The following is a 13,845-nucleotide window of genomic DNA, read 5'->3' as shown; positions in this document are numbered from 1 at the left end:
GATTTCATGACAAACAAATTGAGGTGAAAGACTTCCAAATTGGTGGCAAAGTACTTCTATATCGATCTCGTCTCAAATTGATTAAAGGTAAGTTGAGATCTAGATGGGAAGGACTGTATTGTGTTACTAATGTTTTCTTTTATGGAGTTGTTGAGATCCAGGATATGTCTACTGGCCGGGTTTTTTAAGTTAATGGACAAAGTCTTAAAAAGTTTCATGATGGAGTTAAGGGCTTGGTGGTGGAGGAAATGGACCATATTGATGCTATCTACCCGAGCTAGCATCAATGAATAAATTTTAATGTTTCACTTTATCTTTTGTTTCTTTGTAAATGAATAAATTTTAGGTGTTAGTAGTTTTCTTATTTGTTTAGGTAAAGTTTCAGTTTCATTTGGAATTTTCTTGCTTTAATAAATTTTGAGTCTCTTAAGTAGTTTTTATTCTTGCATGTTATAGTTTTGGACTTTAGGTTTTATGTTCATGATAGTTATCATTTCTTTGAGTTTGATAGTCTTTATTTTAGGAATAAGTGGTACTTCCTTCTTTTGATATTTCTTTGTATCATTTTTAGGGATTTGAAAAGGAATGTTAAATTTGATTATCAAGTTTAAAGACTTTATGGCATGATTGAACTCTGGGATTGCATGTGGTTGATACTAGTAGTGATGGATTCTTGATTGATGAAATGAAATGATGACTTGTTTTTACCTAGTGAGGTTTGAGCCTATTTGAGTGATACACTTGTAGCTTATTTCACTCTAGAACTTGCTTTAAATCTATTTTGTCCTACTATTCAGAATTAGGCCACATTAATGATGTTTACTCTATTATTATATTTCCCTCACCTATTTTTTTGCTATTTTTCTTGTCATGTACCATCATATCTTTGATCTTTTCTCATGTCTTATTTCTTTGGATGTGGGTATCTTGGATGATATGTGCTGATTTTCATTTTGGCCGGGACGGACAAAAGAGTAAGTGTGGGGGAGGTGTTTAGTTTTGAAATGGAGTTCTTTTGAAATTGAATGTTGTAGAAATGAAGGAAGATTAGTGGATTAAGTTTGTTGTGTGTTTGTTCCAATTTGATTGTGAGAAGGAATAGCTGTGGAAATCTGTAGAAATTCAAGTGCAGAGCTAAAATTTTGTATCAATTTTTTAATATTGAAAATCTGTAGAAATTCAATAGTTGTGGAAATCTGCAGAAATTCAAGTGCAGAGCTGAAATTTAAAATCAGAGTGTAATATTCGAAGTGAAGGAAGCTTAATTGGAATTCAAGAAGAGACTAGAAACAAATGGTATGTACCTGTCATGGCATTTGTAAGAAAAAAAAATCCAGAAACTTAATCTGGACAACAAAATTCAGTTCATTTGTAGATGTTGAAATCTGACCACAATGAATTATAATTGGGATTCAATTGGTGGTTAACATTTCATCAATGGAGCACTTGAAGAAAAGTATCATTTACTGGGAAAAGTTGAAGAAAATGGCAGGAATTGGTACCTTGAGCAGTGAGGGGAATGCAAGAAACAGAACCCAGTTTACATTTGTATCAAATTGTGAAATTCTTTCATTATCAACCTTGAAACCCTTGGAATGAATTGGAATTGTTGTATTTCCTGTAGCAATTGTTGTTTATTTTCTTTCCATACTCTACAAACTTGCTGGACAGGATTGTGAAAGTATCAAGTTGCTAAAATTGTGAAGTTGTAGCAAGTTATTTTTATTGATGTACTAAAGTTGAAACAAGATGGAAATCAATCTATCTTTTGACTTAAATGATTGTAAGTTCTATGGGAATAAATTGTTGAAGCTTAAAACAACTGAGAAGTAGTAATAACAGATGTTATAACAAGTAACCAATCTGAAATTCAAAACCCTGAAAGATATGACAGAATTGAGCAGTTCTGAAAAGAATTGGAAAGCTGTGCAATTTGGAATGAATGGAGTATCAAGATTTCAAGAATGATATCGAGGAAAAGAGAACCTCAAATGAAGTGCTGTAACACGAAGTAACAAATGGAATGTTGGCGTCAATAGCTTCTAACAAGATTCATTTTGACACTGCACAGATTAAAGAGCAATGACAGTTACAGCAGTGAAGGATGAATTTGGTTGTATAAGAAGAAATAAAACAAGACTGTGATGGTTGATTGAGCTGAGAAGTGGTACTCAATTCAAGGAAAACAACTACAGATCTGAATGGAACAAAATGAGAACAAAAGGGAAAGTTGGCTGAAATGACAGGAATGAGTGTAGTGTAGATATTCAGAAGTGCAGATTTGCAGAGAGAAAAAAAATAACAGTTTTGTGCCAATTTGGGATGAGAATTGTGATGAGCCAGGGCTGCTAGAAAATGGAAGGTCTTCGGATATGCATTGTAAAGGGTCTGTAGAGACAATATGAATGAGTATTGAAAATTTCTTGTGGCTAAACATGTTAGGTTGATACAAAGTTCAGCATTGAAGACAAACTGAAATCAGTAGTGGCTGTGCAGAATGGAGTTCAAGGACTACTGGATCATAGAAAAATCTGGAATCCAGCTGCTAATTTAGTATTGATAAATGGTTGTCTTCTTTCTCTAGAGTTAGAAGATTTTTAGACAAGAAATTAGATATCAAACCAGGAAAAAAAGCTGGAAATTGAACCAAAATTGCAGCTTGAATTTTGGACTGTTATTGCAGTGAGAAAAAGTAAAATCCAAGCTGAAATTTTTGTGCTATTGCAGGGAAAGAAAGTAAGCTTTACTACCTGTCAAATGCAGAAGAGAATGCTTAGAGAAAAGAAGTGAACATTTGAAAAAGAAACTGAATTCTGATTTAAATGCAGAAAAGTTTTGTGTCATAGGTAATGTGCTGATTTGTGCCAAACTTTTGGTTATTCGAATCTGAAATGAGGGGAGTTTAAGTCATCTTGATTCATTATCAAATGAGCTAACTTCCAAGGCTTATCAGCTAGGCAAATTAGGATGGAAGTTGTTGAATAAAAATCAGCAAACTAAAAGTTATCAGATTCATGTTACCACTGTGCCAAGCCATAAGTTATCAGAATTTCAATGTGTTGATGAGGAATGGATGTAGTTCAGAGCATGAGATAAACCAAGTCAAAGAATTTCAGATTCTGTAAGTTGAGGATATGAAGGAAAAATATGAAGCTATACAAATTGCGCTATAAATGAAGGGGAGTAAAAGGAAGAGTGCAGATTGGGTTGCTTGCAAAACAAAATCAGCAACAAGAAGCAGTGGAAAGAAGAAATGCAGAATTTCATGCTTGGCCGAAATTGAACATCACATAGCATTCTAGTGCCATGTCTTCCACCTCAAGTTGAAACTTGTTTTCTTCCTTACTTTATCAGAATTAACTCTTTCATTTACATCATAATTTGCTTTTCTTCCTAATGGCCGTAAACTTTATTATTGTGCATCTTAATATCTGCGATGGAGGTAAAAATGAGATGAAAAGCAAGCTTATGGTAGTGTTTTTGCTATGAGAGCTTGAGTGATCTCCACCTTGGCAAGATTTGAGATTAGGAAGAGAGCCACTTCAAATTACCTTGTGAGGATTAGAAATGCTATCATTTTCATTTTATTCATGATGGATGAAATTCACTAAGTATTGAACCAAGGTAAAAATAGAGGTCATGAATGTATGAGTCTATGAAACTTGATACTTACATGTAACTTCCTTTACTTTCTTTTGGAGATGATCAAGAATAGTTAGGAGAAGGAGGCACCATCTTAGTTGTTATTTTAGTGGGCTCACTTGCACGAGGCGCGCAAGTATAAGTGTGGGAGAATTTGATAAGTTAGGAATTGATACATTACTTTTGAATTAATTTGTGGTGTTCCCTATACATTTGCACATTTTAATTGCCAATTTTAGTCATAATCTTCAAACAAGGATTTTTATGGGCCTTGTAATGTTTTCCCTTCTAATGCATGATTTATTTCTCATTATGTGAATGTGGTCTTGTAGAGTACAAATGGACTCATGATACAAGTGGAAGATTGGCCCATTTAACTAATGAAGTAGTGCTATACCACATTTGGGGCTTAATTAAACCTGGATTCCAATTGATTTCATTGAGCCTAAACCCAAGCTAGATCACACATGAGCTTGACACGAACTTAGGGTTTAATCAGCCAAAACCCTAGGTATAAAAGGGAAATTTGGCACGGTGAACAGTGAGCTCGCGCTACTGTTCATCGTGTCGTTTCTCTTGACGGCACGGTCACGACTCCTCCCTTCTTCCAGATCTTCGAGCTAGCTTGTCCTCATCGGCGTGGAGTTCCTCAGCCTTCGGCGACCAGATTCCGTCCATCATACTTCATCAGCGAAGCGTTTTGGCGGGCGGAGCACTGTAGCTGCGAGTTACGATTTTCAGCTCAGACCAACGGCGTTCTTCTGGTATGAGTCTCCATTTCTTCACGAGATTATCGGTGGTAGTCCTCCGGTGATTCTGAACCCTTTTCCGACAACACTTCAACGTTCCTTGCTCCCTTCGTCCAGCTCGCGACTCCAGCTTAAGAAAACGCAACAGCATGCAGCAGAGAGCCATTTCAGAAACTGACCTTGCTGAATTTTGTGAGCTAACACCAGATCGACTTCTGTTGGAGTGTTCTCTGCAGATCCTTGTGTGACGGCAAGGAGAAGACAAGTTTGGTCCGAGATTTAGGTGTAGGGATGTTAAGCTTTACCTATAGTTTGTTTCTTAGCTTAGATCTTCTTGTTTTTGCAGATTTGTTTATGAATTTATTAGTTCTTGGCTTAGATTTGGTTGTAGTTTAAATTTCTGCACGAATCTGTTCTTTTAGTTCTGTTACCTTGTGTTCTGTTTCCTGCTTTGTGTGCTCAGCAGTTCTGTTGTGAATTTTGGGTCATTGATCTTTTAGTTGATAATTTAGTTAGTCTAATAGATTAATTAATTGGTAGTGTAATTAGTGAGTAGTTGTATTGAGTTTTTGTAAGGTTGTTATTCTACAATTCGTGAGCTAAATTTTTGTGGTTAGGTTTTCTGCAGGAAAGAATAGTTGGTCAAGTAGATTTAGTTTAATATAAATTCCTGTTAGCGTAAGATTAGTGTTCTGATTACTTGAGTTTAATTTAGAGTTTGAAAGGTTTAATAATCATAATTTGATTTGGTTCTGTTCTTTGCAATGGTGGTTTAAGGTAATGTGTCTCTTGCTTGTAATGTTTGCAATTTGATTTTTAGTTTAAGATTTTATTTTAAAACCAAACCCCATTTCATATCTAGAAAACCCAAAAAAAGTGTTCCAAATCCGAAACAAATATGTTCTAGTATGATCCTTGAAAAATTCGACTCGGGCCTTATACTAGAACAATTCTTTGTGTAGTTGTGGGTTTTCGATCTTAATATTAATTTGGGAGTTTATTTGCGACATCAATTTTGATAGCTACCAATAGCATACATATATTAGAAGGATTAATTCTATAACGTGCAGGGACGACGACGTCTACAAACACATGTAGGTTACAACCACGTCTATGCATTAGCTGCTACACGTTATAGCAACTACAAACGTAAAGCAACCACTTGGTAAGTCAGTTTTATGGTAGATAAATTTTCTAGCAGATACTGCTTCTACAAATATTTAAGTTCATGTATAACAACTTGGTAAAAAATTATTTGAAATTATTTTTTTACTGATGCAGTGCCTTTGCTTCGCTTCTAAACGTTGCAGCAACTACTTTGCAGCAAACTGTCTATGTAGCTGCTACAACTTGTAGCAGCTAACTTGGAATGGCGGTCGTAGAAGGAAGGAAGGATTTATGCTACGACGTGCAAGGTCGACGGCTGCTACAAACGTCTGCAACCACTTGGACTTTCCTTTGCTGCTACTAGTTATAACAGCTACTTCGACAGTTAACTGCTACACCTTGTAACAACTAACTATCTATGTAGCTGCTACAACGTGTAGCAGCTACATCGACAGGTAACTGCTACACCTTGTAGCAGCTAACTCTCCATATAGCTGCTATAACGTGTAGCAGCTACTTCGATAAGTAACTGCTACACCTTGTAGCAGCTAACTCTCCATATAGCTGCTATAACTTGTAGCAGCCGTTTGGTAAGTCATGTTTTTACTAGCTATATTTTCTCGTAGATATTAACCCTAAAAATACTTGTTAAAAAATTATTTAAAAATATTTATGTTGTTGCAGTGTCTTTGCTTTGCTGCTACACATTGTAGCAGCTACTTCGACTAATAACTACTACTCCTTGTAGCAGCTAACTTGAAATGACGAAGCTGCTACAACGTGTAGCAGTTACTTCTTCGTTTGCGCTCAACAAGATGTTACTCTGAATTTTCAACCAATAATAAATAGATCATAACAATCTCAGTTTTTATTTAGATCAATTAAATGAGGTTCTACACGTTGTAGAAGCAACTGCAGCACATTGAAGCAGCTAGTCGTCAGAAGCTGCTACATGGTGTAGCAGCTTGTCAAGAGTGGCTGCTACACTGTGTAGCAGTTACTTCTAATTAGTTGCTACACTTTATAGCAGCTACTCAAGAATAGCTGATACAACACGTAGTAGGTACCTCTGATACCCAAATAACCTTTTTTGACCAATTAACTTTTTACAATTATTGTGCAATTATATTTTACCCTCATTGGCCAAAGGTTTAACCCCTAAACTCGTCGTGTGACAAACACTTCGAAAGAATTTCAATCATAGTAGATCGGTGCCCACACGGTGTCTTCGTCAATCAATCTCACCGCGACGACTTGTTTCTCATCCAAATCTTCGCCTCCATCGTAAGTATTCTGTTAGGGGTGAAAGTTTTGAGTCAGTGTGTAGGCATTGTATTTACTATTTTTTTTTATCAGTGTGTAGGTACTGTAGGGCTAGTAATATTTACCATTGAAACATTTTAAGCCGCGACATATTGTAACAGCTTTTGTACCTTGGTGCACAGAAGAATTCAATGCATGACGGTTGGTTATCCTTGTCTTTACTATCTGTATTATGATCTTATCTTTTCCCATGTGTTAAGGAGTTGTGGTGAGTCTTTTGATGACCCATGGTATTGAAAAGACGTTTCCGTTTGACTAGCCTTTATCAAGAGTTAGGGTTGCTTGAGCCTCTTTTCCTATAAAGTGATTATTAACCTAATAGACTTTTTTACGTTGCCTTGCCTTTGGTCCACATTATAGCTATTTCATTGTCATGTCTTGCTTTAGCAGGAAGACGAAACCTACTCTTGGTGGTGTTAAAGAACCCCCTATCGAAGTGGATTCAAGCTCTACGTCTTCTTCTCTTGAAAGATCATCTATATCAATAAACTCGTCTACTTCTCGGTTTGTATTATCCATTCTTCTTGTATTATATATATAACTTTCTTTCCTTGGAATCAAGAATTTTTTAAAATAATCGTAACAGGTATCCCAGTCTAGCCATGAAACATCATGTTGTTTATGGCTATATTAAGGTTCTTATAGAACAACAGAACCAGGCGAAGAAGGAGTTAGAAGCTTCCCTTTTTTGAGAGAAAAAAAACCAAACTAAACTTATGCAATTGCGACGGTAACTGTCCCAGGTCAATGGGGCATTAGAGGATGCTATAAATTAAAAGAATGAGTGAAATATCATTCTTTGTGAAGCTTAGCCTCACATCTCCCTAGCGATGCTGCCCTTCTACGAGAAAAAAAGATTTAAACTGGATTTGTCTAAGTGCGATGATAACTACCTCAATTTAATGTAACATTAGAGAATGCTATAAAGCAAATGATTTTAGCATTAGTGTGTGTATTAACTTTTTGGCCTAAGATTATGTATGTCTCATGTTATTATCTATGTTTAATATATTAATATTATTCTATTCATGTATATCAAACCCAACTATAGTCTTCAAGTTATCTTCGTTTATGCTCAACAAGCTGTTAGTCTGTCAATCTCATTTTTTTATTTAGATCACATAAATGAGCTTCTACATGTTTTATCAATTAACCTATAATTAGTTAGAAGCTGCTACATGTTGTAGCTGCTACTGTAACACATTGTAGCAGCTAGTTGTCCGAAGCTACTACAATGAGTAGCAGCTTCTCAAGAGTAGCCGCTACACTTTGTAGCAGTTAATACGGGTTAGTTGCTACACATTTGCGGAGAAACTCTAGACACGTAGCTGCCACATCGTGTAATAGTTTCTACGGATTAGCTTCTACAATGTGTAGCAACTAATTTAGAGTAGCTGCCACATGGTGTAGCAGTTTTTGCGGATTAGCTTCTACAATGTGTAGCAGTTAATCCAGAGTTGAGAGTTGTAGCAGCTACGGGTGATTCAACTAACAAGTCCTACTCTCTATTACAAATTCTATGGTCAGTTATTTATTGTAAAAATAATAAATTTTTGTAGACACATCAATGAATTAAATGTGACCTACGACATCTGGTCCATTAATTTATCCGTGACGTCCATAGAATGACCACTCATAGCTATCATTTATGAGAGGTATGACTAGTCATACTTGTCATAAACCATGACTTGTGAAGAATTAAAAAATCTGCTTTGTCAAAAGCCCAGCTAGAGATGTGTGAATACAACTATTCCCAGATTGAATACTAAGCATCCATGTTTTCCTATATAACAGAGGTAGCCAGGCCCATTTCATGACATCCAAAGATAAAATGAGTAGCTTATAAATAGATTCGCGACATTTTTCCCACACCACCTTCACCATTTCTTTCATGGCATCTAATCTACATCTTCAAGTGTTTCTTGCTTTGGAAGCGAGAAAGAGAAAGCAACCATGTTGCCTTCTACAGTCTAGTGTATGCTCCCATATTCGTAAAGGAATTTCTCTAATGCAAACACCATTGTCTGGGCCAGATCAACGTACATGCCTGAGTTTAGGTCGCTCATGGAGTGGTCTAAACTCTATACAATTTCCTGTGTGCGCAACAAAGAGCCTCGGGAATTCGCTGAGGAATCCTCATGAAGTAACCATAGGATTCTGCCCTCGATGAACTTTCCCATGCTCGAGCAAATGACGTGAGGGAAATGTAATCTTTAATTGACAATATTATATTTACTATGTAATCTCTGTCATATTGCCAATAAATGTATTATTCCAATTTTATTTCTTAGTTATGTTGTGATATGATGACGTGGTAAATTAAAATGGATTAATGAGTCGTTATCAAACTCACGAATAAGGGACATGAGTGTTGGAGCAATCTAGGTGCCCTAAGTTTTGATGTTTGGGCAAAGGTTTAAGTTAGGTTTATTGTTGTATTTGATATGCATTGTGAGTGTGAAGGATACAGGTACAACAAGGAAAGTCCAAGGGTGAGTCTTGGCGGTGTAAGTCCAATCATGTAGTCTTGGCAACGTAAGTCCAAGTGTGATCTTGGCAAAGGAGGAAAGTCCAAGGATGAGTCTTGGCGGTGTAAGTCCAAGTGTGTAGTCTTGGCAATGTAAGTCCATTCGGCGATTGCCAAGTGTGTAGCCTTGACATCGACTGCAGGTGACACATGTGACTCAGGTTGACGACTTCGGGTCCGGTGAAGGATGGAGCATCCGAGGGACCGTGGACAAGGCAGCGAGGACAAGGGTCGAGGGAAGCGACTTCGAGGCATACGCGAAGGATGACATTAGGGACAAGCCGCGGGCTTGGATGCATCCGAGGGACGAGAGCCAAAGGAAGTAGGCTTGAAGGCAAGAGGTCAAAGCTGCAAAGAAAGCGTCAAATGAGTCATAAGGGTGAGGGTACGAGTGCATGAGAGATTGTACTCGGAGTAAAATCCTAGTTTTAGGATTTTACTGTAGCGGCACTGTAGCAGTTACTGTAGCAAGCGATTGGTGATGGATCAGTCGACTGATGCACTGTAGCATAGCCGTTGAGAGAGCCGTTGGGCTGGCACCAGTCGACTGGTGGAAGGACTAGTCGACTGGTAACGGGCAAATCAGGTTCTGATTTGTTCCAAGCTCTATAAGAAGGAGCTTGGTATGGCCGGCCAAGTTGACGAAATTGGACTTGGTTAAAGTCTAATTAGTAGTCTACTTGTGCTCAAGAGATCTTTGTGTGCCAAGAGATCTTGGTTGGAGTTGTGGTGAGGTTTCTCCACCCACAAGGAGGTTGAGCTAGCCGGAGTTTGCCAGGGACTAATCCACCGACGGATTGAGGGATCGTCCACCTTACGGACACATCGTGGAGTAGGAGCAAGTTATCTCCGAACCACGTAAACATCTTGTGTTAGGGTTTGTGTTTGGTTTGTTGTCTTCTTCTTTCTTGTTTCAGGTTAACTTTTGTATTTGTTAGTTTGTTTTTGTATTCCGCTGTGCACTAATATTATAGGAAGTAAAGTTTTGGGTGAGACACTATTCACCCGCCCTCTAGCGGATGTCAAGGTCCTAACAAGTGGTATCAGAGCGAGGTCGCTCTTCTACGGACTAACTGCCAAGAGAGCAAGAAGCTAGAGGAAGAAGAAGATGGAGTCCGAAGGACCGCTCGGATGGGATATCCGAATTCCACCTCCGTATGACAAAGAAGACTTCAATTATTGGAGGAAGCGGTTGGAGACATGGTTCCAAATGGATTGGAATCAATGGGTTGTCTTGAGTGACCCATTTGAAGCTCCTACGGACAAGAAGGGTAAACGCCTCCGACCTCGGCATTGGACCGAAGAGCAACGAGAGAAATCGGAGGCGGACAAGGAGGTAACGAGAATTTTGCATAATTTACTACCTTCTAATATCATTGTGAGTGTAGGTGAATGCACAAGTGCATGTGATCTTTGGAAAAAGATCATTGCCTATCATGAAGACCCGTCACAATTCCAAGGAGTAGAGAAATCCAAGGAGAAGGGCTCATTGGTCCAAGAAGAGAAGGACCAATCCGATGTTGACATAAGGTCAACATCCGAGGAGGAGAAGGAAGATAAGGAGGTATCATCCACATCTTCAAGGGAGGAAGAAGTGGAATCATCAACATCTTCAAGTGAAGAGGAAGAAGAGCAATCCAAGGAAGAGGAGATCTTGGAAGCTCAACCCTCCACCTCAACTACCAAGAAGAGCACAAAGGACCACATCAAATGCTTTGAGTGTGGTAAGATGGGGCACTACAAGAGTAGGTGTCCTTCACTCAAGAAGGTAAAGGAGGTAAACCCTAAACTCACTAAAGTTAATTTAGAAACTAATGTGAGTTGTAGGAAGAAGAAGAAGGAGGAGAAGAAGCACATTAGGTGCTTTACATGTGGTGAGTGGGGTCACTACCACACAAAGTGCTCAAGGAGAGGAGAGCTCAAAAAATTGGTGCACTTAAAGAAGTGGGAGAAGAAGAGAGCTTCAAGGGTAAGGGAGGTAAACCCTAACTTGAATGCTAGTTCAAATTTAAATCGTTATAATGCTATTTATCATAAAAAATAGAATGCATGATAAATCTAAGGATAAATATATCCCTCCTCATGCTAGATTTATCACACCTAAGGCTAGAAAGGTAAATAATAATTTAGGCAATAACTCTAAGGATTATAGATATATGCCTAGATATAGAAATACTCATAGGGGTCAAGAAAAATCCAAGTCTATGGATTCAATGACGGAAAACCAAGTCTTGAGGTCAAGACTTGATAATTTAGAAAGAACCCTAGCAAGAATGGAAAATATTCTTAGGGGTCAAAATGAGCATAACCTAGGAAAAGCTAGACAAGAGTCATCCAATGACTATATAGGTTTGGGATACAAACCTAAAGCCAAGAAGGATGTGACTTCCTTTCATAGGGTTCCATATAGTTATGGGATCAACCCTAGGTTTAGTGGTCAAGCTAAAAGTACAAGGGAAGTTGTCCCTAAGAGTACTTTTGCAATGACCAATGTGACTAAGACTTCTAAGAAGTCTAATAATGTCACAATGAAGGTCACAAGGGAGGTCATCCCTAGAGTTGACTTAGTAAAGGTAACTAAGGCTCCAAAAAGGCTAAACAAAGTCACAAATAAGGTTACAAGGGGAGTTAGCCCTAGAAGTGACCTAGTGGAAGTGACCAAGGTTTCTAAGAAGCCTAGAAAGGTCCTTAGGAAGGTATCTATGGAAGTCATCCCTAGTGAGTACCTAGAGCATCCAAGGAGCACCAATAGGTTTTGGGTTCCTAGGAGCATATTCTCTACACCCTAGATAGGTTAGAGAGTGTCAACTCCAATTGGAAAGGTAGTTAACCCAACGTTTGTAAAGTTGACACTTGAGAGCATTTTCAAGGTTATTATTAACCTTTGAAAAAGAAAAAGGTTATTGGGTTACTCTTTGAAAGAGTAATATATGTGTCAAAATTTGAGAAGTTAAATATAATTTAAATTGACACACTAGAGAGAAGCAAAAGTAATGCCAAATTTGGAATTCGACATTTTCTTATGGAATTAAGGGAAATGCAAACCTTAATCCAAATTGTCACTCTTGGAAAGAGTAACATGTGCCAAATCTTAAGGAATTATGTTTGAATTAAATTGGCACAATGTGGAAAAACATAAGAAATACCAAATTGGGGTTTGGTATCTTCTTAGGGTAATTAAAGGAAAATCTAGGTCCTAATGTAAGATGTTTACTCTTTGGAAGAGTAAAATGTGTCAAACTTTGAGGTTTTTGAACTTAATTTAAATTGACACATTTAGAAAAGGATAAGAAATGCCAAGTTGGAGTTTTGACATTTTCTTAGAAGGTTAAAGGCGAATCTAAGTTTTAATTTGATTTCATTTACTCTTGGAAAGAGTAAAATGTGTCATACTTTGAGGAATTTGTTTAACTTAAAATGACACAAATTTAGAAAGAAATTAAAGAAATGTCAAGGTGGGGGTTGGCATTTTCTTGATAAAATTAGGCAATCTAGGGTTAAATTTTGAGTTAGCTAGGGTTAAGAATACTTAGATATGTAATCTAGGTAAATTTTATTTATGCTAACTTGCCATGATTGTTTGCCCATAATATGTCATGACATCATATTTAGCATTCACATTTTATTATGAAAAATACAAAAATACCATGTCATGTCATACATACATCATGTAGCTATAACATGCTTTGCTTTTGAAAATTGCTTATTTTGATGTATGTCATTAATCATCATGCAGTATATCAATTTCCTTGTGATTAAGGACAAAAGGCATTTATTATGTATGGAAGTGTTCCAACAAGAGGGATCATATCAAGTGATATCCTAGATGGATGATCATGATTTTTACAATGTCTAGATAGAGATGCATGATCCCTTAGTTTAGGGCAAGACCAAATATACATCTCACAAAGAACTATAAGGTAACTTGTATGTGTTTTAATACACGTTAGATACAAGTGAGATGTTAAGATGGTGAACAAAACTCAAGATGTTGATCTAGTGCATCTTGTTGAGTTTTAGGTTCATCAAAACACATAGTTATGTGTCTTCCAATCATTGGGAAAGCTAATGTACAAGTCATGTGCATTGAGCCCAAAGAACGTGGTTGGATATTGGTTTTGAAAATGATTTCAAAATACTTTTGAAAAACTTTTGTGAAGACTATCTTTTGATAGTAATCATCATTGAAAAGTTAGACACAAATTAGGAGAAAACATTGAAGTTTTCAAGAGTTTTCAAATTTGTGTCAATCTTTGAAAATAGAAAGTATTTTCATAGAAAACTATTTTTCCCTGATAAAGTATACCCTAAATAATGTCTACATGAGTTTTCATGATGAAAACAAGTATGGATTGGTTAAGAAAAACTAGAGTGAAGTTTCGGTTGAAGTTTAGTTTCATTATTGAACTTTGAACCTCAAAACTTCGAGTTTTGGTTTTCCTAATTATTTAAGAACACCAAGTCATTGTTGGTGCAATGATAGAAGTTTGACCATAT

This window comes from Zingiber officinale, chromosome 7A (assembly GCF_018446385.1).
Source record: "Zingiber officinale cultivar Zhangliang chromosome 7A, Zo_v1.1, whole genome shotgun sequence".
Classification (NCBI taxonomy): Eukaryota; Viridiplantae; Streptophyta; class Magnoliopsida; order Zingiberales; family Zingiberaceae; genus Zingiber; species Zingiber officinale.
This window is presented reverse-complemented; position numbering follows the sequence as displayed.